This window comes from Lissotriton helveticus, chromosome 1_1 (assembly GCF_964261635.1).
Source record: "Lissotriton helveticus chromosome 1_1, aLisHel1.1, whole genome shotgun sequence".
NCBI lineage: Eukaryota > Metazoa > Chordata > Amphibia > Caudata > Salamandridae > Lissotriton > Lissotriton helveticus.
Window position 1 is genome coordinate 1,675,233,341 of NC_136057.1, and position 26,912 is coordinate 1,675,260,252.

Genomic DNA, 26,912 nt, shown 5'->3' on the forward strand with positions numbered 1-26,912 from the left:
TGAGTGTTCGCAAGATATTTCTCCTCGAGCACGCCTTTTTTTTGCAAACAGGAAAAAAGCATTGCGAACAGGTGGAAAAAGCAATTACGCGTGTTCACTGAACTTTTGCGTGCTCGCAGAGATTTTTACCATTTCACGGAGCTTTGCATAGCGCGACTAAGCAAATTTACGCCCACCCCTAATTGTAAGGGGCCTGGCAGGCTCGGAGTGAAAGTAAAACAAAAAGTTGTTATTTTGCTCTCTTCACTTCCGAGCCAGCCCATGTCAGCTCAGGGCAGCGCAAAGCAGCTTACAAACTGCATCTGCTTTACAAGAGACACCCACCCTGGACAAACAAGCTGATGGACCCCTCTTCATATATAGAAGAGTGGTGGCCCCTGCACTGCGGGGGCTGCAAGTGGTGTCCATTAAGCCACTGCCACTGAGAACAGGAACATTGGCTTTCAGTTCTGCAAAACAAATAGGTTCTGATGAACAGTAGGTGCGTTTCTGAATTAATTGACAATAAAATAATACACATTTTTAGACAACTTATTTTTGAGTTTCATTATGTCGGAATCTGTTCATTGGTATTTTTTTTTTCACAACAAATTTTATTGTTTGATTAGACACAGGGATAATCACAGTTTTCCACAATCAGGAAAGCACTGTCGAGTGGCAAAGCACAGTTCAATAGACGTACAGTCCAATCAAGTTAAAGAGAAGGGGAAAAAAAGTGGAAGGAAACCCACCCCCAGCCACCCCAACTACCCAGTGACCCATCTACCCACCCCTTATCCCGCCCTAACCCAATGCACGTGATCACAACAGTTCCAACAATTGATCACATTACAGCAATCAGAGTGTCACTCTAGGCCTGGAGGTCTTCCAATGCAGGCAACTCATCGTCCGGGGCAGCCGGAGGCTCCAAAGTCAAATCCATGTAATCTGCCCATCGTTTCCAGATTTTAAAGTGTTTCATTGGGCACCCCCGGGCCTCAAACACAGGTCGCTCCAATCCCATATAGTAGTCAAGCCCCGCCTTCCAAGCCCCGAGTGGCGGAGCCCGATCACTCTTCCATGCCCTCGCCAGATCCCGCTTGGCCACCACTAGACCCAACAGTAGAAGGTGACGTTTGTAAATGTTTCCGCCCACATTCTCCAACACATGCAGAAGACCCAACCGGGGAGACCGGGGGAGATCCCATCTCAGCACCTCCGACAGACAGCTCCAAACCCCGTGCCAGAACCGAGTCAGACCAACACATGACCACACCGTGTGCAACAGCGTACCTCTCTCAGTCCCACAACGCAGGCATGCCGGGGATGCAATCAGGCCCGCCCTATATAGTCGCTCCCGGGTATAGTACGCCCTATGCAGGTATTTAAACTGGATCAGTCGGAGACGTATTGCAATTGCCGCCCCACGTGGTGATTCCAAGGCCTCCCTCCAATCATCCTCATCTAGGGGGCCCACATCTTTTTCCCAGGATTCCTTGAGCGGGAGCAAAGAGGTGGCGCAGTGAGTGACCAGGGTTTGATAAATTCGGGACACCTTCTTGTCACCCAGGTCTCCCATAAAGATTTTAGCTTCCACTGGGCTGAATTCCGGCAGTCGTTCGAGTCCGACCAGGCTCGGAGCAAGCGCGTGGCGGAATTGTAGGTATTTAAAGAATTGGGATTTAGGCATGTGAAATTCCGAGCTAAGGTCCTGAAAGGATTTAAGCGTAGTCCCAGTTAGCACATGTCCAAGGGAAGAGACTCCAATGGAGTCCCAGCCCCCGAATCCCGGCAACGAGGACAATGCGGGAAGTAGTCCGTTCTTCCATAATGGGGTTTCCGCCGTCAATACACCCCACCATCCCATACGTCGCAGCGCCTGGCGCCATATCACGAAGACCACCTGTGTGACCCGGGGCAATTCTTTCCGCAACCTAGCCGAGTATAATAGCGTATGAAGCGTGTTATCGCCCATCAGCGAGCGTTCAAGGGCATATGCGGGGTCCCCCCTATCACCGTACCACCACTCGTTAAGAACTAAGAGGTGGGAGGCTTGATAGTACGATAGGAGGTCCGATGTGGCCAGCCCTCCACAGTAGGTGGACAGAAAGCATGTCCGCAGCGCCACCCTGGCGGCGCCCCCGGCCCACAGAAAGCGGCCCAGTACTGAGTTGACCCGACGGAACCACCGCGGATCTATCTGGTACGGGTGGTTCTGTAGCTGGTACAGCATGCGCGGGAGTGCAACCATTTTGAAGATTGCAGATCTTCCAAAGATCGTGAGAGGCATCCGGGACCACGTCTTGATGTCTGCCTGAACCCTCTCCCAAACCGGCAGCACATTGCGCTCCCACGCTATGTCAGAGGACTCGGATAGGAAAACACCCAGGTATTGCAGTCCTCCAGCCGCTACCCGCAGGGCCGACGCCCAGGGGCAGACACCGGAGCCCCCGCCCAGCACCCAAAGGGTGGACTTACGTGGGTTGAGGTAGAGCCCCGACACCTCGCCGAATACACGCATACTCTCCAGTATACGGGGGCCGGACCGGTCGAGATCCGTAAGAAAGAAGAGGACATCATCCGCATAGAGCGCAATTCTATCGGAGAGTCCCCCACCCCACACAAAGCCGCGAAGTTGTGCATCAATGCGCACCCAGGAAGCCAGGGGCTCCATGACCAACGCAAAGAGATAGGGGGATAACGGGCATCCCTGCCTGGTTCCCCGACCTATCGAGAATCTCTCCGATATCGCCCCGGACACCCGCACGGAAGCGGTCAAATCAGTGTACAGTAGTTTGACATAGGAGATAAACACCGGGCCCAGGTTAAGGCGCGGTAGGAGGGCGAACAGGTAGGTCCAGCTGACCGAGTCGAACGCTCTATCGATGTCTGCGAGCAATAAGGCAGCCCGCTCCCCAGAGGACCTCATGGCGTCGATGGCCGCCTGCGCTCGCCTGATGTTGTGCCGCGTCGCCCTGTGGGGCATAAAACCCGCCTGGTCCGGATGTACCAGGTCGGCCACGTATGGGAGGAGGCGGTTAGCCAGGGCCTTTGCCAGCAGTTTAGCCTCAAAGTTGAGTAGCGAAATGGGGCGGTACGAGTCGTGTCGGTCCGGGGGCCTGCCGGGCTTCTGAAAGACCACAACCTCGGCGTGACGCCAGTCTGCTGGTATGCAACCCCGCTCCCTCGCCAACTCCAGCGCCACCCTATAATGGGATCCAAGTTGAAGATGAAACTTCTTATAAAATTCACACGGAAAGCCACTTGGGCCAGGCGCCTTCCCAGGGTTAAGCTGCCCTAACGCCTCTCCTAGCTCCTCCGCTGTGAAGGGAAGGTCCAGGGATGCCTTGGTGTCATCAGATACAGCCTGGGGGGGCAGATCCGCTATGAATTTGTCAATCGCCTCAGCCGGGAGGCAATCCCTCTGCGCATACAGGTCGGCATAGTAGCGGGCAAAACTCGCCGCCAGTGCGGCCGGGTCAGTGATAGAGACTCCCTCTCCGTCCGTGAGTCCCGGCAGTGTAACAGGGTGCATGACGTGTTGACATAGCCTATGTAACATGGTACAGGACTTATCACCCCACTGATACACCCTGCTCCGCGTGGCCAACCATGCCTGCCGCGCTTCGTCCATCAAGATAGACGCGTGGGACTGCTGTGCCTGCAGGAGCAACCGAAGCGCAAGCCCGTCCCCCTCCCTCTGACAGCGCCGTTCCAGGTGTTCGACCTGCGCCGCCGCCGCAACGATAGCCTCCCGACGACGCCGACGGGCGGCAGCACACCATGCCATATCCACCCCCCGCAGTGTAGGCTTCATGGCCTCCCAGACCGACGCCGCATCAGCATCCTGGACCAAATTCTCCTGCCAGTAATGGGCGATCGCGCCGCGCATGTGTTGAACATAATCTGCCTGTTGGAGATGCCACGAGGACATCCTCCACCGGAACGGCTGACGTGCCCTACGTAACTCCACCTGTACCGCGACAGGAGAATGGTCGGACAGTCCCCGAGGCAGAATTTTGGCTTCTCTCATCCTGGGAAGGAAAGCTCCCGGCATAAAGACATAATCTAGTCGAGAAAAGGAACCATGCACGGCAGACACATACGTATATTCTCTCACCGTGGCATGCATATGTCTCCAGACATCCACCCAGCCCAGGCCTTCCACCGCCGCACTCAGTCTGGTAGGGACAGCCGCCGCCACTGCACCCTGCCGCCGTTTACGATCCATGCAGACATCCATAACATCGTTCCAGTCGCCGCCCAGCACAGCCAGGGAATCCGGGATGTCCGCCCACACTTCAAACAGCCGTTCAGCCAGAGCCCACTGCAGCGGGGGGGAGCATACACACTCCCAAACACTACCGGTTCAGCACCAATCATACCCCTAATAAAGATGTAGCGGCCCTGTGGGTCCAACCATTGTCGCTCATGAGTGTAAGCCAATCTGCGGTGAACTAGAATGGCAACCCCCCTCGAACCTCTGGAGAACCCAGCATGAAACACCTGGTGGTAACCAAATCTCTGCAGGCTCAGCACCTTCGTACCCATCATGTGTGTCTCTTGTAACAACAGGACATCGGCAGCCTCCCGCTTACCCCACCGCAAGACCGCCCCCCTCTTAATTTTGTCCAGCATCCCCCTGACATTCCAACTTAGTATTCTCATAGACTCCCTAGGGAGTCCTGAAGACGGTAAATCAACCATAGTCAAGGTGGAAATGATCCCATGGACCCCAGCGCCCAGTCCTGACACTCCTTTCAAATAACGGTACAGCTTCAGTAATCACGTGCACTCCCCCCAAGCCACCCCAACCCCCCCCCCCCCCCCCACCCCCCCCCCAACACCCCTTCCCCAACACTCCAACCCCCGGAACCAACCCCCCACCCCTACGCTCCACAGAACCCTGAAGCATCTGTCGCGGCATGGGGAGCCTCAGGCCCAAAACAGAGCGCCCAAGGCCAACCATACCAATGGATCCCAACAATTCCCTCTAACTATGAACCACCCCCTCAGGGCCACCCCCCACCCGTAGGGATTAGGCAGCCCGGTAAAACCAGCACCCCGAACCCACCACCCCACCACCCCATCAACATCTGCCTATGACACCACGGCAGTTCGGCGGCATTGATACAGGCCTGGGCAGGCCCAGCCAGGGTCAGTGGTGTGCCACAGCACCATGTGCTCAATGAACAGGTGGCCAGGTATTCACAACCCATCCTCGAGTCGACCCCTCAAAGTCGTCAAAAGCCGGAGCAGCACTCACGCACAAGGGTTCAATTTTCTCTTCCAGACTGGTCAGTGGCAGGTTGTGACTCATCCGGCTGGCCATTGCGAGTGAGGGACCTTTTCCGAGACCTGGACTTCCTAGGATGCTTGTTCTTGGTAGTAGGATCGCCCCTCTCCTGCGAGGACCCGCGCGACGGGCGGATCCCAAGCCCGGCTGGATGTGCGGCCGGATCCTGACCATTTCATCAGTCCACCTGAACACCTCCTCCGGGGAATCAAAGAAATGAGTCTTCGACTGGAAGATGACCCGGAGTCGGGCCGGATAGAGCAAGGAGTACTGTATCTTCAGGCCGCGCAGCTTAGCCTTCGCATCCATGAAGGAGTGGCGCTGCTGCTGTACAAGTCTAGTGTAGTCCGGGAAGATCATAATTTTGTGGCTTTCGAACAGAAGCGTCTCCTTGGCTCTAGCCTCTCGTAAGATGATGTCCCTGTCGTGGAAGTTCAGCAATCGGGCTATGACTGGACGAGGGCGCTCTCCAACCGGTGGTTTTGGCATCAGGGCTCTGTGGGCGCGTTCAATCACGAAGCATCGCGACAGGGCGTCCGGGGGGAGCCAACTCTCCAGCCATTGTGTCAAGAAACTATCCATGCGGCCCATCTCGCAATCCTCCGAAAAGCCCACGAAGCGCAGGTTGTTTCTGCGCGCCCGCCCTTCCGCGTCCTCCACTCGGAGCGCCAAGCCCTTTTGGATTTTTTCCATTGCCGCCACCTTTTGTTTCAGTGACCCCACATCGCCCTCCACTCCAGTGATCCTAGTTTCGGCCTCTGTAATGCGGGCCACAGCATTGCGAAGATCCTGCCGCAATAGAGTGACGTCAGCCCCATCCGATCCTATTTTAGCGTCCAGCATGTCCCGAGACTGTGTAATCGCCGCCATCAATGCCGCGTTGTCGGGCCCCGTACCTTGGCCGCTCCCGGAGGCACCAGACCCTCCACTAGGCCCGGTAAACTTGTCTATGGGTCCCTGTTTAGCAGGCCCGTTCCCACCACCGCCCCTGGTCATGGCTGGGTGATCCAAGGAGGGCAGTCCAGCTACAGCGACCAGCAGGTCTCCCTTCGGGCAGCAACAGGACAAGTCGGATAGTGTCTCGGCCCCAGAGCGCGATAGTCCACCGGGGGATTTCTCCACCAAGAAAGGGTCACACCAGGCCCCGGTACAGATCCAATGACAGTCTCGCCCGGTGCCACTATACAGCCGACAGTAATCTGGAGCTAGACAGGTCTCTCACAGGTGACCACGTCAGGTGCCAGGGGTCCACCACCACAGTGATCAGCACCCCAGAACAGCCGGGCAGCCCAGGCCCTGACACCCGGGTTCCACCGCCTCAGACTGTACGTGCCCGTCTCGTGGTCCTCCACATCTATTCAGGGGCACCCCAGGCCCGCAGTCAGGTCCAGCAGCTTGGTCAGGGCCACCTCCCGGTTGTAAGCCGGCCCCACCGGTCCCCTTCACCCCACAAATAGTCACACCAATGTGGGGGGGAAGGCACTCACTGTTCTTCGTACACCGTCGCAGGGTCAGCCCCAGGTCCACACCAGGTCAGCAGGCGCGCCTCTCCAGGTTCGGACACGGGCCCCTCCGGTCTGCTCTACAGGCCTCCAATCCACAGCCCCGATGAGCACAGCTGTGGTATGCCCAGCGATCTAGACCTGACGCATTATCCGACCCTCTTGCACCTCGGGTCCCACTGCGTCTGCTCCCCTGTCTGAGAGCCAATGCCGGTTCCGCCGGGCGGGGACCGCCAAACTCGAGGCCCCGGCTTCCCCAAGGCCAGGCAGGCCGCAGCTCCTCACCGGCGTCCTCTGGGCACCAATCCCCTCCGCCGCCGCAGTGTAGTCGGCCAGGGGCCTCCCTCGTTGCGCCGCTGGTACCAGGCAGCCCCCGGCTCAGGCAGAAGGATTGTGCTGCCGGCTCTCGCGCGAGCCCCCGGGCACGCCAAAATCGAGGCCCCGGCTCGGCCGGTTTCACGGATCCGGATGGCCCCGGAGCGCCGCCTCCAGCACCGGGTGGTTCCCAACACCGTCCGCCACAGTCGCCCCTCAAGCAGTGGGCTGTTTGGGTCCGGGGGCCAGGATGAACAGTCGGATAATTATCGGGCCGGCGGGAGCTCTAGAAAGCTGCATCCGCCATCAACGCCCGCTAAGCCACGCCCCCGTTTATTGGTATTTTTTTTGTTTTGTTTTCATTTGATCATTAGATACACAGTGCAGCGAACAATCAAGTGTTGGAGTACATGTCATGCAGTGGGATATATTAAACACTGATAAATAGGCAGTATAATAGTACCGTCCAGTATTCTACACATATCTAGCATATTAACGACTTCGAATTATTGAATCCATGTGATAGGTTATAAAGAAGCAAGTGATGTGAATGGAAAACAAACGTCTATGGATGAAATCTTTCATCACTAGTAATCCAACTGTAGGACAGTTCCCAACATGAACATTCTCAATAGGTGCACTGCACAGATCCATACATTTTACAACAGTGAACTATAATAACTCTAATTCAATAATACAACAGGACTCACCGTCCTGCAACAATAAGTTGCTCTACCCACCCTCCACGCTTGGCAATGGCCGTGTGAGGCATCCGTGATGGAACGGGGGCCTTCGGGGAATGGGCATACATGGGGGTATCATGACAGTGTGGAAGCTAAGAAGGAGGGAGGTCAGTCTACGCCTGTAAGCTGCTATGCCGTGGCCTCAGTCATATCATATAGCATAATCTATTGAGCCCATTGACTATATATATGTGTAAACTTATGAATATCCTCCAAGCACCAAACTGGATCCGGAAACTTTTTTTCAGCAGTATTTCTCCAGAGCAGTGAGGTGGTGGCCTATGGCTTTATCTGCGACTCTGCCAATCTAGATGCATTACATTGACATTTAGTAGGTACCAGTTGGTGTGCTGGTGTCAGTTCTCAGTATTTTTTAACGCACCATCGAGGAGTGCGGTGAGAAGCTGAGATTTCATGAATGATAGTGACAATGTTTACATACCCTGAAGTCGTATTAAAAGCACAAACTCACGGAGGAGGAGAGAGGGCAGTGACTAATCTATTGAAACTAACATATCCACCAGAAATTTTGTTCCTGAAGATAAGCAACTCTTTTTCTGAAGGCTATGTCTTCTCATAGAACCCTCACTTTATGAATTAGTCCCTAGGTATAACCCTCTAGGAAGTGGTGTATAAGCAAGGAGGTCATGAACACAGCCCTCGCCAAGTATCTATCACTGCATGTTTGGGCTGTGAGGCAGTAATATTTAACAAAAGTATGCAAGGATGACCATGTGGTCGCCCGCAGATGTCAACTACCAGGTAGGTACCACTTTTGTAGGAACAGATGAGCAGGTACAGAGAACCACAATATCCGGGTCGAGTACTGCGAATGGTCGTTGATCTGAGAGGGTCGAAAGTTCTTCGACTCTATGGACGGAAGCAATTGCCACAGAAAGGCATGAAAGTCAAAGCTGGCAACCGTGCATTAGGTCGAAGGAGGATGCCACGAGGAAAAGCAACAAAATAATCAAATCCCACAGAGGAGCAATGAACATAGAGGGAGGAAACAAATACAGTAAACGTTTCAAAAAATTTGTCATTAGTGATGAATTAAACAGAGAAATCAGGTTAAGGAGAGAAATTTCATTGGTTAAGGAGGTGGTAGAGCACCAGACCTGATGTTGACACGTCCAGGATGAGCAGAGCTGTGGCTGAAGCTGCCTGATGTTGCTAGAGAGCTATTGTTTGGGGAAAAGTTCCTAGATCCAGTCCAGAGCCTGAAAGATACTCATAGGATGAAGATTCTGTGGAAAGGATTATCCATCAGAGAAAGCAGGACTGGGTAAGTTACTCATACCTGATATGGGTAAGCTTAGGATCACTGTACATCATCCACTTTTCTACTAATAAACTGCGAAATCGGTGACCTACACAGTTCCTTGGCTCTTACATATGGTTATGGTACATTAGAAGAGTCTTCTGTGAAATTCTGTTTTTTTTTCTTTTTGCAAAACCCTTGAGAAGTTCAGCATGGTGTCAAATCGTGCAACCTACCTAATAATCTTCCTGCCAGTTTGCTGTCAACTGATCCATATCGTACTGTTCATGGTTCGGATTTCCTTTCTACTGACATAGTCGGACTAGCCAGCCGGGCAAGTTGGCCAACCCGGGAAAGGCTGGAGCCTCAGGAGGCCGGTTTTGACACTTGAGCCTGTTTAAATGCCCAGTCTGGCAGTGCCTACTGAGTCAGTGTAGAAATCCACGGAGAAGAGCATCAGCTCACACCAATGGACTTCACTTCTCAGCTAACGCCAGTGCACAATCCTTCGCGCTTAGACTTCTGTGCGATTAGCCTATAGAATTTTTAAAAACTGCAAATCAGTGCTATATCCTGGAAACTCTGGTGGCGGAATTTCGGCCTGCATTTTCTAGTTATCCTGTTAAAAAATCTTTGCTTTCCAATGTAGCCAAACTATTGAACACTGGAAACCCATTAAGATCATAGTGTACTCTAAACAAACAACTCACCCGTATGCAGTTTAATAGCAAAAATATTGTTCTATATAATATTTATGACCATTTCCAGTACTGGACCCAATAAAATAACTGTTGGGTTCTCCCAGGGCAAGATTGTTAGGGCATTCCTATAGAAATCGTGGCACAGCTCTGGTTATGCTCTTCTCGTACATTTCTGACTAGTCCTTCAGCTGCCCACACACATGCCTTGTATACGCTACTCACCGGCGACACAGCCAGGAGTTTTTTCCCAGCTAAGGCAAAACATACCTAAGACCAGCTGGAATTCGGGAATGCAGAAAAGACTTGCCTCTTCCAAGGTTATTCCACTGTGACTGGACAGTGCCACGTGACATTATGAGGAAAATATGGTAACACAGAACTCCAGATAAAATGCAGTTGAAACTGGAAATATCACTCTAATGATGGTTCGGCACAAGCACATGCATAGCTATCTATCCCTCTGCTTTTTCTACTCCAGGCATATGTGCTGTGGCACACTGGCAGCTCCTGGCCTAGACTCATGGCACCAACCACTTGCTACATAGGCCAGACTGCATGGAATGCATGTGCATCCTTTTTTTACACCCCATTCTCTTCACTTTAGTCCATGGCTGTGCCAGAGAAATGCAAGCAGAGCAAAACTCTGGTCCTCAAGCACAACACTCACAAATCCCCCAAAAATTGTGATGTAGGGGTGAGTCCAAAATCAGCATCAGAGAATGATCTTCCACCCAGTCTCAGAGCACTGGAAAATTACCTTTCCTTCAGGAAGAAATTTAAGACATGGCTGTTTCCCCTTTAATGTACCAGAGGCCCTACTCTCAGCACAGTACTTGCCAGGTGGGGAAGTCTTCGGGTAGCCATGCGCTTTACTAAACATAAACACACATAAACATAATGGTTTGGCAACACATCAATTAACTGGAGTACATGTATTATTTTCCAAAATTTAGGAAGGGGTCACCCTGCTTGTAGACACATGATATCGGCTGCAGCAGATACTTCGAGGCACACTATCAGTGTTATATAAACCCTTGAAGTGGTCAATGCGGTTCTAGCCTAGATCTCCACTGGATGTCTGGTCTGCACATTCCCGTCAGTTATCCGCAGTATAATGGGTTCTTATCGGGTCAAACAGAGCCGACGCCGTAGGCCTCGCAAGAGGTATGTATGGAAAGAACTATAAATGCCAATGCAAAAGCAAAACCCAGTGTTTTCAGGATTTGGGAGGGCAGGAGCAGGTGTACCATTGCATGATAAGTCTATGCAGGATTTATTCCTTGATAACATCTCTTCATAAATTGTACAGAATCCTGTTTTGAGCATTGTGCCAATATATACAATGCACATTTTTAGTATTCAGTGGTATGCCAATGAATAGAATACATACCTGCCTCGACCACACCACACTGGTGTATTTTGATCCTACCAGGCACACGGAGATACTCGTCGATGCCAGCCCTGTGGGGCTCCGGCGGTGCTCGCTCAAGAACAGGAGCACCGGGGAGGTGGGCCACTTTGGCCTACACCAGCAAGTCTCTCTCACCCACCAAAAAGCGCTGCGCGCAGATCGATCAGGAGGCCCTGGCCATCTTGTGGGCCTGCAGGCATTTCACCTGTACATCTGCGGCCAACCATTCAAGGTTGTCACGGACCACCAACCATTAGTACCACTGTTCAAAGGGTCGGCTCCTCACCCACCCCCAAGGATCGAACGATGGGCCATCAAGCTCCAACAATACGAAATGGAGGCTGTGTACCGACCAGGCGCAAAGAAGCCAGCCGACTTTCTTTCTCGACACCCCGATCCCAGTGAACACCAGGAGGAGGAGCTGGAAGTTGAATGCCTCAAAGCACATCTGAACATGATTTTAACAGTCACGTGCCCTAAAGCACTGACCCTAGCAGACATCACCAAGGTGTGCAGTGCAATCCAAGGAGGCAACTTGCACAACTTCCTACAGAAGGCCAATGAGTGGTCAGGACATGACAGAGAGTGCCTTGCAAAAATGTGGAAGGTCCGAAATGAGCTGAGCGTGACCCAAGATGGAATCCTGTTGCGAGGGACCTGCAAAATCATTTCCGCTGCCCTTCAACACCACGTAACACTGCTGGCCCTCGGAGGACACCAAGGGGTCGAAAAGATTAAGGCCTGGTTGCGGGGAAAAGTATTGTTCCCAGGATTGGAAGCCCGGGTAGAAGAGATTGTGAGAGGATGCACGGCGGGCCAGCTAACCAGTGCACCAGAGCGACCAGCACCCATTCCGATGGAAGAGCATGGGAGGGCCCGTGGGAGAAGGTGAGCATTGAACTTAGGAGTTTTCCCGAAGTCCGAATGACCCCGGTCATGGTGGGAAGCTACTCCAAACACCCAGTAGTAGAAGTCGTTGGCTCCACCGAATTCTCCCGGGTTGCCCCAGTGCTCGAGAAGACATTTGCAATCTTCGGGTGTCCGGAGGAGATAAGGAGCTACAATGGGCCCCCGTTCCAAGGGGGGGAATTCCGCTAGTTCATGCACCACCACGGTGTACGACACAGTCGTATTACCCCTCAATGGCCACAGGCCAACAAAGAGATCGAAAGGTTTATGAGGACCCTCAACAAGGTCCTGCGCATTGCCATGGCCGATAAAGCGGACCCAGAACACCACCTGCAACTGTTCCTCCGAGAATACAGAAGCACACCGCACAGCACCACCCACCAAGCTCTGTGGGCTTTAATGTTTAATGGCCCACACTGATACACCATCCCTGTCTGCCCAGGTTGGGTTCCGCCACCCTACAATGAGGAGGACGCCCTGGGACGGAGGAAGAGGCAGAATCTGGTCGCCAGCCACAAGAGGAGAACCAAAACCCGTCACCTGCAACCAGGGGACCGAGTGATAATGAGGGACCGAAGATCGGGAAGAAAGTTCTGAACCCCCTATGAGCCAGGACAATGGACTGTAACTGGTGTCAAAGGAACCGTGATCACTGTGGAAAAGGAAGGAGAGAAGGTAACCAGAAACATCTCATGGTTCAAGGGAGTAGCGGAGGCCTATCCCGCCACATAGGGGTTGCCTGACCCCGCTGCAAGTGAAATGGACGAAGGGCCTTCTGAGAAAGAACGCACGAGCACTCCGCAGAGAACCCACCTAGGGGTGCCAAGTGAAATCAACCAGGAAACTGGAACGACACCCCAGAGTCCATGGGAGCAAACTGAAATACCCATGACACCAGAGTCTCCTCCCCCGGATCCGGTTTGTCATTCTAGATACAAACTGAGAAAGAACCCAGCCCGAGCTCCCGCCTGAAAGACTTTGCATGTTAGGTGGCTTACCTGACACCAGCCCACGAAGAAAAGAAAAGAGACTGAGTTGAGATGGGATGTAATGAGTTGGCGGTGTAGTCGTGGACCCGGCATGTACCGGATATGTTGCACCCATGCGTCTGAGCCGTGAATGGCGTAGCACGATTAATAAATGGAGGTGGTGTGGCCGCCCGAGCTCAGTCCAGACCCGACCGATATACCCGTGTGTCCGTGTATGTACTGCTGCGGGCCTATAGGCCTGAGGTGCTCGACCTCACAGTCCTATCTGTCGCATAATTCCAGTGGCCGTGACTGTCTGTGTTACAAGTGACTGACTCCACTTGGACCAAACAACCCCCCCCCCCCCCCCCCAAAAAAAAAAAAAATCATGCCAATGATCACTAATTATCTCCCAGTTAAAGGCTGTCTCAGGGGAGTGGGCAAAAACGGAATGAGTATGAAATCTGAATGTCTTTTGCACTCCCCACACACGTTTGCCAGTGTGATAGCTCAGTAGATAATCACTCAATCAGCAACCAATGTGTTACAGATCCCAATCACAGCAGCAGCCTGAGTGTTTCATCAGTACAAGGTCGATAACTTATTACCATTGAATTGGGTATTTATAACGCCTATTCTTCAAGAACTAGGCAACAATCCACTTTGTGGCATGAGCTGCATGATCATATTAAAAATACACTGATGGATAGTCACTGGTGAGCAGGATTAGAACCCGGCACGAGGAGGCTGTGTGTGGGGCGGGCACTCCCATGGGTAGTCAGTGTGAGAAGCTAGCAGGAGTAGGTATCGCGGGTTGTTCCTGACGGCCAGGCTGAGAAACCTGCACTGGGGGCCCTTTTGGGAAACGGGGATTGTTTTGCAGTGTAAAGAGCTGTCACAAGTAGGCGCTGCGACGAGTTGACACCAATGTAGGGTGACCAGAATTTTAAAGCCAAAAAACTGGACATTTCACAAAAAAAGACGAAGGAATACAATTTTACTTCAAGCGATGAAGTCCTGGCAACACGGGGACGCCTGGTCACCCTACACTAGGGTTACCAGGTGTCCCCGTTTTGCCAGGACGGTCCCTGTTTTTAACCAGTTTTCACAGCAAATTTCAAGAAATTTAGTTCATGTACCCGGTTTTTATGTTTTACAAAGCAGGGATAGTTAGCAGTTGTTTCAAGAAAGCAATTTAATTAACAGGCAAGCTATTGCGCTTAAAAATTGCATTTTATGTATGTTCTTACTGCCTGTTCTGTAATTCTCTGCTGGGGAGCGCTCTCATCGCTTGAAGTAAAATTGTAGTCCTTCTTCTATTTGTATGAAATGTCCCTGTTTTTGGCTTTAAAATTCTGGTCACCCTACCCTACACCAATGGCATTTCCGTGGCAGCGTGACCCCACCAGGCAGGCATAAAAATATGTCTCACGGGTGGGTGGGCGCGCAGTGGGCGTAGACTGGCACTGCTGGCAGTGTTATAAGTTAGCACAGGCGTTAATGCAACCCGGAAGCTGACCCTCTTGTTCTCTCAACCCGCCACCAGGCCCACACCCTGAAGTCACCCCAGGCCCCGAGCACGTGATCTGGATCACCGCGCGCACGTCGCAAGGCAAGAGCGCGCGCCCATTTATTTCCATGACCTTACTTGACATCAAATGCAATTGAGGCATGCCCTGGCGGGCCGAGGGAGAAGCTCGACGAAAACGTGCGGCAAACACTCCCGGCAGCCCTGCCCTGTGGCACAGACAGTCAAGCGACAGGAGGACTTCTCTCCCGGGGAGTATTTCCAGAAACCGTGCCGTCAGCGAAAGATAAATCCGATAAGCTGCCCTCCCTCAGTACCTTACCACGAAGGCGTTGCGACATTACAGGTGTAACCGAGTATAGATCTCTATGACTGCACACACACACACACGCACATCTATAGGTAGATCTAAAAACTCCTTAGATTACAAAACAAGCAAGTAGGCGAAGGGCCGGGTTCCGGGGGTGTTCATTTCACCATTATGCCGACGACAACAGTTGTGTATCACAGCATCATCACAGTAATGCAACGCACACGAAACACGACCGCTGTGCGTAGATAGGTTTACAATGAGTACAAGCATGTGGCAATTACACAGACATGTTATGAAGACGTAAGTCGAATTATTCACCACCCACTTGATTGACTGGAGTATTCTCTTCACTTGAAGCAAGGAGTGGTGTCAGCGGCGAGGGGAGGGTGTGGTGGTGGGCGTAAAGTAAAGGACCCCTGAAGCTGATTTTAACTCTGCTTGTATTGTTTATTACTGGGCTAGCACCACTATCGGTAGGCACACAGGGAAGTGGTTATTGAGACAAATAAAATAATGTTGGCTCCTAAACACTGTTGGAAGGTAATTCAACCATCCACGCTTCGTTAAACTACTTACTACGATTGCCATTATATGGGCAGAGCAACATTATTTTTGTTGTTGAATATTTCTTTATTGACTTTTTGATAAACATACAGTACTCCTTTCATATTGGGAGCATGCAATAACATATAGCATCGGCACAGTGTATGGTACAGAGGCAAAAGTGGCAGTAACATGAATGCGCAGTGTGTACAGTACACAATGTTTCGCCACACCTTTCTCAGTGCAAACAGTTAGGAGCAAAAGTTGAAATCACTCCTATGCATATCAAAAATATCTCAAACATCAACTAAAGAAAGGTGAGACCCATAGTCTTCTTATTTCCTTTATGTTACAAGTGGGTTGCAATGCATGTACGGGGGGACAGTGTGATGAAAGAACGTGGTATGCTTCTTAACTATGGCTGTGCCTTAGTTGGGGGGTGGTGTTGTTGGCAGGTGGAGGATGAGGAGGATGGCAGGGAAACAAGTTGGCTCTCAGTGACCAGAGGTAGTTGTCATCACTAACCATGGGGGGTGGGGGGGCGTCAACTACAGAACTGGTAATCATGGAGGAGCATCTGTTATTTTGGCCTCGACTGCAGTGAGGTATGGTTTCCATCCAGAAGGATTGGGTGTGATCAGGTGGCATGGTATAGTCCATGGGAGATCAAAAGTTCGGCTGTGAGGGTATAACAAGAAAATGAAAGGCAATATGATCACAAATAAACAAGTTAAAAAAACCGTATCAATCCATAGTTCCAAATCTGAACCGAAAATTCTTTTGTTCCAAATACTTCCACAGCCGACGCATTTCGCCCTACAACCAGGGCTTCTTCGGGGCTGCAATCATATCTAAACACATATTTGTACTCATTTGGAACAACATCAATATATACCCACATGAAAAGAAAACAGTTTGCATAAGGCGACAGAACAATAAAAAATACATAATACTAGGTTATTTGTGACCATATTGCATCTCATTTTCTTGTTATATTTATGTTTTATGATCGTGTGGCAGCTGGGCATTTGAGATGGGCAATATTCAAGCTGGTGACCTAGTGGTGACATTACTGGGGGTGCAGTAAGTTGAGCCTTGCTGCCATTCTTTGCTCTTCAGCTATGAGGGCTCTGCGTAAGTAACTGAGCCATAATTGAATGGGAGGTGCTAAGTGTGACTTACAGCTCATAGCTAGCCTCCCCTTAGCTACCACCAAAGCCAAGTCCAATAATTTATTTTGGGTCTTCCGTGCTGCTGTATGTAGAGTGACCCCCTACAAGAAGTGTGGGCCCTTCAGCTCTACCGCTCTGCCTGCGGCCTGTCAGTGTATCTGCCATTGCTCTCCAGTATGTCGCTAATTGTGGGCATGACCATAACATATGTGCGAAGGTGGCCTAGGTGTCATGACAGTGAGGGGAAGTGTCCAGGGAATCTGGGGTACACCGGGCGATCCTTTGGGACGTGAGATAAGTGTGGTGGCGTCAATTAAATTGAATGTACTTAAGCCTGGCGTACTTTTGGGATTCCCAGACATTGCACCCATTGTTTGTCGATTAATGTTGTTGATACTTCAACATCCCAGTAAGCCCTGAGCGCTGTGAGAGGGACCCCCCTGTCTCGGCGTATGAAATTATGGAGCATTGTAATGGTGTGTCGGGCAGTACCATGCACAAAAAGCATTTGGAGTAGTCTGGATGTCTCATGCTCATCATGTGCCCTGCCTCATACTGTGCATAGTTGGTGTGTGAGAGATGCATACAAGAGAAAGGACCCTAGGGAGATCTCGTAGTCATTCACCAAGTTGTCAGATGTGCAGAGACTCGAGTCGGAAAAACAGGCCTCCCCATGAAGTGACAAGTGCTGTGGCCCATTCTGTCACTTCCGGTCTAAGTCCCTGTGCTGTACAACTTGGCATCGCCCAGAGAGGTAGTTTGGGGGCGTAAGGGGCATTTCCTATGCAGGTAAGAGGACCAACACGAACATGCCATGGACATAAGGATGTTACCTTGCCTCTGTGGAATTGTAGTCTCCGAGCCCAGCAACCATTCTAGCACAGTAGTTGGGCGTAATCCAGTTGCCCAGTATCCCAGATCATTACGTTATGGCCAGCGAGCCAGCGCATTGGCCATTGTAGCTGCGTAATAGAATTTGTAATTTGGGGCTCCCAATCCACCTTCGGACAAGGGGCATACAATTTTTATAGAGAGATCGTCTTTCTGCTCTTACCCCATATCAGGTCTATCAGCAGCGACTTAAGATACCGGAAGACTTTCTGGGGCACTAAGAGGGTGAGAGCAGAAAAAAAGTACAATAGTCTGGGCAGTATCAACATTTTAGAAATAGCTATATGACCCATGGGTGATAATGGTAACTCCGTCTAGAACGGTAGAGAGAACCGAACTCTAGCTATTGCCTTGCCCAAATTTCCATCTAGTAAGTCTGTGGACGAATGGCATATTAGGACACCCAGATATTTGATAGTTACAGGACCAGGGGAGCAGCTTATGTGGAAGCTTTCTTCTCTGGAGTTAAGGAGATCATAGAGAATAGGAAGGATTTGTTCCTGTTCACTTTCAAGCCTGAAACCCCCCCAAACCGCTCCAGGAGCGCTATCAGTTCTGGTAGGATCGTTGGGTCTCCACACAAGTATACCAGTGCGTCATCGGCATAGAGTGTGACTACTTGCCATTAACTATATGCCTTTATTCCCCAGTCCGGGGGCCCGTTGTGGGAGAGCGCAAGCAAGTGGTTCCATTACCAGGGCAAAAATAATAGGTGACAAGGGGCATCCTTGTCGGGTGCCCCGTTAAATGGCAAACAAATCTGAAATTATGGATCAGGTCTTCACTCCTGCCGTTGGTGAATTATATAACAAAGAGATCCACTTTCTAAATTGGGGGCCTATCCCAGAGCCAGTGACCACTGCCTGTTGGTAGCTCCAGCCCATGGTGTCGAAAGCCTTCTCGATGTCGAGTGAGGAGCCCTTTGTGCACACCCAATCCATCAACATGAAGTGTCTGCAAGGGTTGAGGAAGTACTTTCTGCCAGGTATTAAGCCATTATGGTCATGGTGCACTAGAATTTGGGTTACCATGATCAGTCTGTTAGCCAGAACTCTAACTAGGATCTTATTATCAGAGTTCAGGAGGGACAATGGCCGATACAACCCGAGAACCAGTTGATCCCTGCCTAGCTTGGGCAGGATCACCAACACTGCCTCCCGAGGAGAGGAGGGCAATATGCCTTGTCCTTATGCATCAGTATACACACAGTGTAGATGTGAAGCCAATTGCATTCCGAAAGTCGCGTAAAACTCCAGGGGCCAACCATCTGCCCCAGGTGTTTTACCTCTCACCATCTGCTGGATGGTGTCAGCTATCTCAGCTTTGTTGCAATATAATCTAGCCAAAGAAAACTGCTCCTTTTTCCTTTGATTTTCCCCTCTTTTTTCTTTTTCTTTCTCTCTCTTTTTCTTTCTTTTTTCTTTAGGTAACAATATGTATATATACACAAAACACTTTCAAGATATATCTTTTGTAAAAAATTGTGAATGTCTGTTTGTAAAATATTGTAAAAAATATGTTTTGTAAAAATTGTATATATCTTGTTATGTGGGCTGTCTATTGTTTTTATATATGTTGTATTCTTAATGTTATTATTGTGTTATTATATATGTTATTTTTCTATTTACATTATGTCTCATTGTGATTGTTTCAGCCCTGACGAAGTTCCTTGGCACAGAGGAACAAAACGCGTTGGCTGTGCTTCAACTTATACATGCTGTTTTTTTAATAAAGAAGATTTTGGGGACTTTATTGGTTCTCCTGAATCATTATTGAGTGAACCTCTTTGTATCAATGGCACCTATCCTCGGGGGGTGCTGGGAATTGTAGCACCTATTTTTCAATAACGATACATCTGGATTCTTGGTTAGCCATGGTGTTTTTCTGTGTAAAAAAAAAAAAAGCTTCTTGCAGAGGGTAAATCGGGTGCCCTGTACTGCTTTAATCATATGTCCACGGAGTACGACCATAAATGTGTCCCACTCCACTCCAACTCTAGATACGGTACCCCCATTTTCTTGGAAATAAGAAGTATTGTTGTCTGAAAGGGAGTAGCGGACTGGGGCGTCGCAGAGCACCTCCTAGGGCAGTCGCCATGTTGGAATCTTAGGTTTACATCTCCCTTAGGACAACCGCAGTGCACAGTGGTCTGATAGGGTGCTTCCGATATATTCTGCTTGGGACACCCTGGCAATGGCATCATGTGACCAGTATATCAAGTTAATTCTGGTGTGTAGGTCATGCAACCCAGAGTAGTACGAATATTCCCTAGAATCTGGATGCAGGCCCTGCCAAGTGTCCTGTATCTGGAGATAGGTAGACCAGGTCTGTAAATAGTGTGTGAGCGCAAGTGATTGGGCACCCGGGGCAGGGGAGGGAGGTGGCGGGGCAAGAGCAGTGCCTTTCTAAGTCGGGAGAGCAATTAATATCTCCTCCCCAGTAGACCCGGCCAGTGTGTTCCGTAGTAACGCTGGGGTCTGGGACTGAAGAAAAGCAGCCTGGTTAGTATAGGGGGCATACAGCGACACCAGCGATATCGGGAGACTGTCCAACAGCCCTCAAGTATTGCAGAGCATCTCTCAGTGTCAACACCGGTATGCAGGAACTCTAGTGGTGTACCAGGAGCCACCCAGATCAATGCTTCCTTGGTATAGCTAAAATACGTGGTCCCTACCGGCGTCCCGTCCAAAGCCTGCGCATTGTATCTAGTGTTTGTGAGGTAAGATGAGTTTCCTGCAAGAGTGCTATATGAATCTTGCGCGTGCAAAGATACTGGTATATGCGGTTGCGCTTGATGTAACTTGCTAGACCTCTGATGTTCCATGTTAGTAACAGCACTGAGGAGCTCTGTGCACATACCAAATAGGCCATAATATTGCAAGCAGAAACAACCCCACCAGCATTAACCACTTCCATGCTGATGACGACCCCCGTCCTCCATGCATCACGGTGGGCGTGTGCTGATGACGGCTGGGGGCCGTCATGAGCCCGCCTGATGGGCATCCAAAAACATGGTCGCTACTAAGAAAGAGCTAAAACAAGTAGCTACATGAGCCTCCAACAATTTGGCAGGAAATGGAAGTAACGATATTGGCCTATAGTTCTCCAACTTTTTGGGATCCATACCCTGCTTTTTTTGTAGTGGGATGACCACAGCTTCCTTAAAAACTGACCGTACAATGCCATGAGACAGGGAAAGATTAAGAAACTCCAAAATAGTATTGGGGAAAGCCTGATAAATTGCCTTTAATATATTAATAGGGCAATCCTCCTTGGGGGAGCCCGATTTAATCTTCGTAACAAGATCTAAAAAAAGTTTCCTGTCCAACTTAGGAAAAGTGTTAAGAGAAGAAGAATTGAAATAGGCCAGGCTGGCTTCTACGCTAGGACTGTTGGAATCAATGGAATGTTGAATTTTCCTAATTTTTACAATGAAAAAAGAATTCATATCATTACAGAGATCCTGGGTAGCAGTGACAGACGGAGTCACGCAGCTGGGATTTGATAGCTCTTTCACAACCCTAAAGATTTCTTTGGAGCTGTTATCCGAATTGAGTACCTTATTCGTGAAGAAGGTTCTCTTAGCCTCCAATTTGGCATTTTTATACACATGCTATTTTGAGGTATATTTCATTTTGTCCTCCACTAGATAAGATTTGCGCCATTTCCGTTCAGCTTGGCGAACATTACGTTTTTGGATTTTCAGTTCCTTAGTGAACCATTTAGATGCTTCATGTTGCCTTAGGCGGGAAATTTTAGTCTGTGGGGGAGCATGAATATTAAAGGCCTTCATTTGCCAATTAGTGATCTCTTTTTCACAGCTATCTAACTCTCCTAAGGCAGGCTGCTCACAGGATAAAGTGTCTAGAAGCGCCTTCAGGTTAGTTCGATTCCAGTTTCTGAAGGTGCTTTTTAGACAGGAAGGGTGTTTCAGCAATGACAAATTATTCAGCATAAAGCTGATAATGGAGTGATCTGAACATACACAAGGATAAACGGCCAGATTATGCAGGGTAATATTGATGGACCACACTTGATCAAGAATATGGGCTTTTATATGCGTGGGAGAATGGATGTGTTGAGTGAGGTTTAGACTGGCAAGGGACTCCGTAAGTTCCCTGAATAGTGTTCCCTCATCGGTCCCATTGGCCCAATAGTTTAGATCTCCAGCGAGCAAGACTTTATCGTAATCTGTAGTCAGGGTTGCTATATTGTTCGCTAAGACTTTCGGAAACACAGGAATCACTGTAGGAGGTCTATACAGTACTACACATATGAGTGTGCTGTTGTGCAGATCCAGTTTGACAACTAAATTATCAACTGCAGGAATTTCAAAATAGGGCAGGATGGTGAAGGGTAGATCTTTTTTGATAGCAGCAGCCACTCCCCTTTTTCCTGGGGGGTCTGTTAGTTTGTAAAAAAGAATAATTATAGGGGAGTGCTGCTAGTGTCTCAGGGGAGGATTCCTCTGTAAGCCAGGTTTCAGCCAGAAATAGCAAATCTGGCGCATCAGTAACCAAGATGTTATAAATTTCTAGCTGATGCTTAACCATGGAACGCATGTTCAAATACATGCTATAGAGGTCTTTGACTGGCGATTTATGCAGAACGGTGCTAGGTGAGGCTGACAGGCCCATAGACTGCCCGCCCATTTTTGAGATGTCAGTGAAAGGAAGAGGATTTGCTTTAAGGATCTCCAACTTTTGCAGCGTTTGCTTCAGATGAGGTTCAGGCGATTGCAAATAGTTTGGTGCCAAGTTCTTAAGGCAAGCTGCTGAGTATGTGTAATTTTGACCAGAGTAACATGCCCCATGCTCCTGTGTGTGTGCCCAGTGATAAAACAAGCTCATCTGCCCACCTACACCCTCTGCAAACTTATTCGGAGAGTGCCACATCAGGTCCTCCGATGTTTAAATGGTGACAGTGGGCTGCCACCCAACACCACTGCAATCTGGGATTCAGACAGCAATGGTGAGTCGTTGTGCTGGTTCTCTGTCTCAGAGGCCGATGGAGAGGAGGCTGATGCATGCTTCTCCACATCACTTAATGCACTGGCCCTTTCCAATGACCCTTGCTCTTAGGTGGGTCCCGATGTCTGGCGCCAGGAGCATGTCTTTTTCTGTCTCTGTGCTTGCCATAGAGGAAAAGAGACAGATATGTCCCCATGTGTGGGTGCAAGTCCCTTTTGCTCTACACAGACCCAAGCTTCACCCGGATTCACACAGAAGTTGGTGGAGCCCTCATGCTGCACCCAGAGAGTGGTGGGATACTGTAGGGCGTGATTTATGTTGTGATCACGTAGGCACTTCATCCCGAGGAAGGAAGATCTGCTTTTCTGGACCTCCAGGGTGTAGTCCGGGTAAATATGCACTGGGGTATTCTTGACAGTCCACAGACCCTTGCTTTCGTCACCTGCAGTCTGTGATACCTGTCGTTGAATAAGCATAAACAACAGGTGATGGACAGAATGCAGAACAATGTCATACATTCACCCCAATACAGAGATCTGGGCCTAAATCAATCGTTTTTTGCTCACCATGCCATTCCAGTTTGAACCCAGCCATATGGAAATCAGTCTTGACCCTGTGCCCCATGGGAACAGTCCAGCCGAGCCAGGTCCTCCCTGGACTGGAAACAAGCATCCAAGGACCGGTTTCGGGCTTTCAGCCCTCATCAGCCTGGATAGCTTGATTCCAGTGGCATGGAGAGCACGGGACTCACGTCTGGGCATACCCGTCCCACTCTGGGTGACAAATGCAAAAACAACAGGTGATTGACAGAATGCAGAACAATGTCATACATTCACTCCAGTACAGAGATCTGATTGAATAAGCATGCCACCACCTGGACGCGTTGGGGCGCCCGGGCTGTCTCCCTGGGACCCTGTGACCCCTTTCCAATGAGAAGAAGGTGGATTGCTTGCCCTGCAAAATCATGTTGACAAACCAGTCCTCCAAAGAGAGTTTCATGTTTGGGCCTTCCGCCTGCTCAGGAAGGCCCACTATGTACGTTTTTCGCCCGGATCTCCCTTCCTGGTCCTCAATTCAACCTCGTAAGTATTCCACCTCCTCCTGCTTGGCACGGATGCTTTTGTTGGAGTCTACTACTATGGGCCTCAAGATAGCCAGTGTGGATGCAGAGATTGCAACCCAGTACTTCAGTTTCTTATGATCCTCCCAGAGGAGGCCCACATCAACATTGCGGGAGTCTAGCTCTAGCTCTAGAGTGGATTTGATGTCCAGGACAGCCGAAAGAAGCTCCTAGAATTAGCCGGAGTGGTCAGACAGTGTGACCGCCAGCGTTTTGTCCACAGGATCACCAACCATCAGGTGTTTGTCAGTCCCTTGTGCGCCGTTGGCCTGCACCGGGGCACTGTCCGATTTGGTCTTCGCCATCTTAGAGGAGGTGGCGTGATCGGATATAGCAGTGTCCATATAGTAGTTGGCCGGGATTCTAAAAGGAGAACTATAACAGGTTCAGTTAGCATTATTAGAGGCGTAAAGTAAAGTGGAAGGTAAGGCCAATCTGGTGCCTACACTGATCTTTGAGGATTCCCACGTGCATCTCCCCATTTCCCGGGCACCTGCCCTATAAATTGACTTCTGCTGTAAGGTGCTGCATGCAGCGTGGCACTCCGATTCCAGGGGTAGGAGGTGCATAAAAGAGAAAAACAAGGACAGGTTTACCATTTGGGGTTTGCACTAAGGAGTAGAGATGGTCTCCATCAGGCGCGCAACACCCATTGGGCTCACGCCCCCCCCCCCCCTGCCTGTCAGCCCGGGCAAACAGCTTCGCGGGCTGGCGAGCATGTAATTGCAGCCGCACCCGAGTACTTAACAGGTCTTTAAAAGACCATTTAGTTGTAAATTAGGCTTTTGGTGTGTGGTCGCACCTTCTCACAGCCACTTTGTCCGTGGTTGGAAGAATTAGCCCCCCGAAATATTTTCACCCCCCCCGAAATTTGGCTCTAGCTGCCCGCCTGGTCTCCGTGAACCAAGCCCACACAGGGCATTGTGCAGCTGCATTAGGTGCAGGAGTTATGGGGCACCCCACCCCCCCCACTCCGAAGCAGTATATTTTGATGGTGCTGTGCACATTATTGTCCTAGCCTGAACTCAATCGGTCTCCAATGTATGCCGCCGGAATCACCCTCGGCTTAAGTTCACGCCGGTTCCGCTCTGCCCGCAGCGGTTCCGGGCATGTGAGCTATGACGCAGCACCAGCTCCAGGGCTTCCTCCGGGTTGGTCCCGCCGCACAGATGTGCAGTCTGCAAGAGCCGGGAAGAAGGAAGGGCGCCGGCTGTTGCATCGTTGAATCGGCGCGGGAAACTGTCATTCATGTCTGATTGCGGCGTGGTTCGCAGCCGGGCAACCCCGAGCAGGTGAGTTCTTAGAGTCGATGTAGCTCCTAATAACGTGTCCGTCTCGGACGCTATCATGGCCGCGCCCCCGACAAATCAACAATTTTACAGTAAACGCCAGGGATTCACGGATATTAGGAATACTTTTTCAAAAGAGCTAGATAATGTAACTTCTTACTGGAAATTTTTACACAAGCTGCCAGTTTGTTGGTTTATAAAACACTATATTGCAGCCAAAGACCTTTAAATATTGACAGCTGAATTTTGCTGCCCTTAATCTGCGATATATAAATACAAATGCGACAATCTCACTGAAATCATTGAAAACTACTTTGGATAGAACATTCACATAAAAATAAAGAATTTGTTTACTATGATTTATACAATGGAAATCCAACGTTTGTGTTTTGTGAATGGATTACAACTGTACTATTCACACAAGATATCTTTATCAAGTAGAATACCTGTTAGGTTTGTTTCTTCATCAAATAGACCTTGTCTTTAGGTAGACTCCAGCATAAGTTGGACTTGGTCATCAGGGTGGACCCTGCAAATAGGGCAAACCTTGTCACAAGCGGAGATAGTGTTATCATGTATGGCTTTTTTCTATATTGATCTCATTTTCAAGTGGTGCCTTGTCATCATGTAGACATTGGCATTTGGTAGACCATCAGGTAGTCCATGCCTAATGATAGACTTCATCATGTCACAAGGCATGCTTTTCTTCATCAGAGAGACCTCATAATTATGGGATACATACAATCGGTACAGGGCGGGTAATGCTGTGAATCAATTTGTTTGGTCCGCAACCTCAGAATAACTTAACAGTTCTGCTCAAAACCTCCAGAAAACTCATTTTGGCATACTAAGGTTGGATGAAGAAAGCCAAATTCAGTTTTTCAATTTGAATCCCTGTAGGAGTCAGTTGTTTGCTTGTTAAAGGAAGGGTGACATTTTGTTCAACATCATTCATGTTAATTAATGTCCTTGTCATATATCACTATCTGTGTGGCATTTATTTGAAATAAAAGGACGGGCATCAGTACCTTATAAAAGAAAAGGAAATCCTCGTGTGATTAAATAGATATGTATGTAATTTATGTAAGAAAAACCTAGCAATAACATGCATGAAAGAAGTGAGAACTCTATAGGAGTAAGCATCAATATGTAGGTACCCTCTGATTGTTTTGCTTGAAGTGATGGCTTTTCAGTGCAGGAGCATAACAAAGTACTCCTGTTGTCTCATCATGCACTGGCTGGATTCCCTGATTTCCCTGCCTTTGACGCAGCTGCATGTCATATGTGCTCCATCAGATACCTTTGTATTGGCTGCTAGGGACAGTGGAAGGCCATAGGTGACTGTTAATACGTGGTGAAACAGGATTTCAGTGTTATATGGGTAGCGGGAGCCAGTGGTGTTTTCATCGAGTTGATGTGATCCTGTTTCGCACAGACTTTTGGTGAGGTAGGCAACTGCATGATTTTTTTTTTTTGCAATGCAGGTCGTGAACATGTGGTTGCTATTAATGCAGAAGGCTAGTGACTTGACTCTAGCAATGAGTTGAAAAGTGAAGCAATCAAGACTAATATGGAAAGCCAGCTTTTGTTCAGAGTTACTGACTTTGACCACTAGTTAAGATAAAGTTGTGTTTCAATCATATATTGGTGGACTGTGACCCTGATGGTCAGCAGAAGTTCAAGAGACGCCATTTATACATTCAAGGAGGATGCAGAAAAGACTGATATCTGGGGATTGTTGCAGAAGATAGGTGAGACTGCATCTGGTGGAACTCACCTTCACCAGTCGGACTCTGTTCTCCAGGTTCAACTTCAACACTTGGAGGGTGATGCAGTTGAAGACCAATTATGATGTGAGGGTGCTGAGTACACATTTGTTGGTAAGTGGTGTTGAAGGCTACAGAAATTAGTCAAACACAGTGAAGAAGCAGCTGGTACAGTTAACCACCGCTCCGCCACCCACAAACCCAGCCATTCCTTCGTTAAGTTTCACAGAAGATC

General features: G+C 49.6%; 1 protein-coding gene across 10 annotated transcripts in view; it reads left to right on the top strand.

Annotated features, from left to right (window-relative positions):
- Nucleotides 1-26,912, top strand: part of B4GALNT1 (beta-1,4-N-acetyl-galactosaminyltransferase 1) — a 702,884-nt gene that overhangs the window by 295,941 nt on the left and 380,031 nt on the right. Inside the window, exons 1-2 of one of the 10 annotated variants that reach the window (XM_078688952.1) lie at nt 24,822-24,914; nt 26,396-26,791. The exons of 6 other annotated variants lie outside the window; for them this stretch is intronic. The gene's annotated coding sequence lies outside the window, so the exon portion shown is untranslated. Of the gene's footprint in view, nt 1-14,743; nt 14,960-15,621; nt 15,787-24,808; nt 24,915-26,395; nt 26,792-26,912 lie in introns of those variants that run through there. 3 more of the 10 variants (XM_078688947.1, XM_078688954.1, XM_078688951.1) reach the window with 3 other exon arrangements.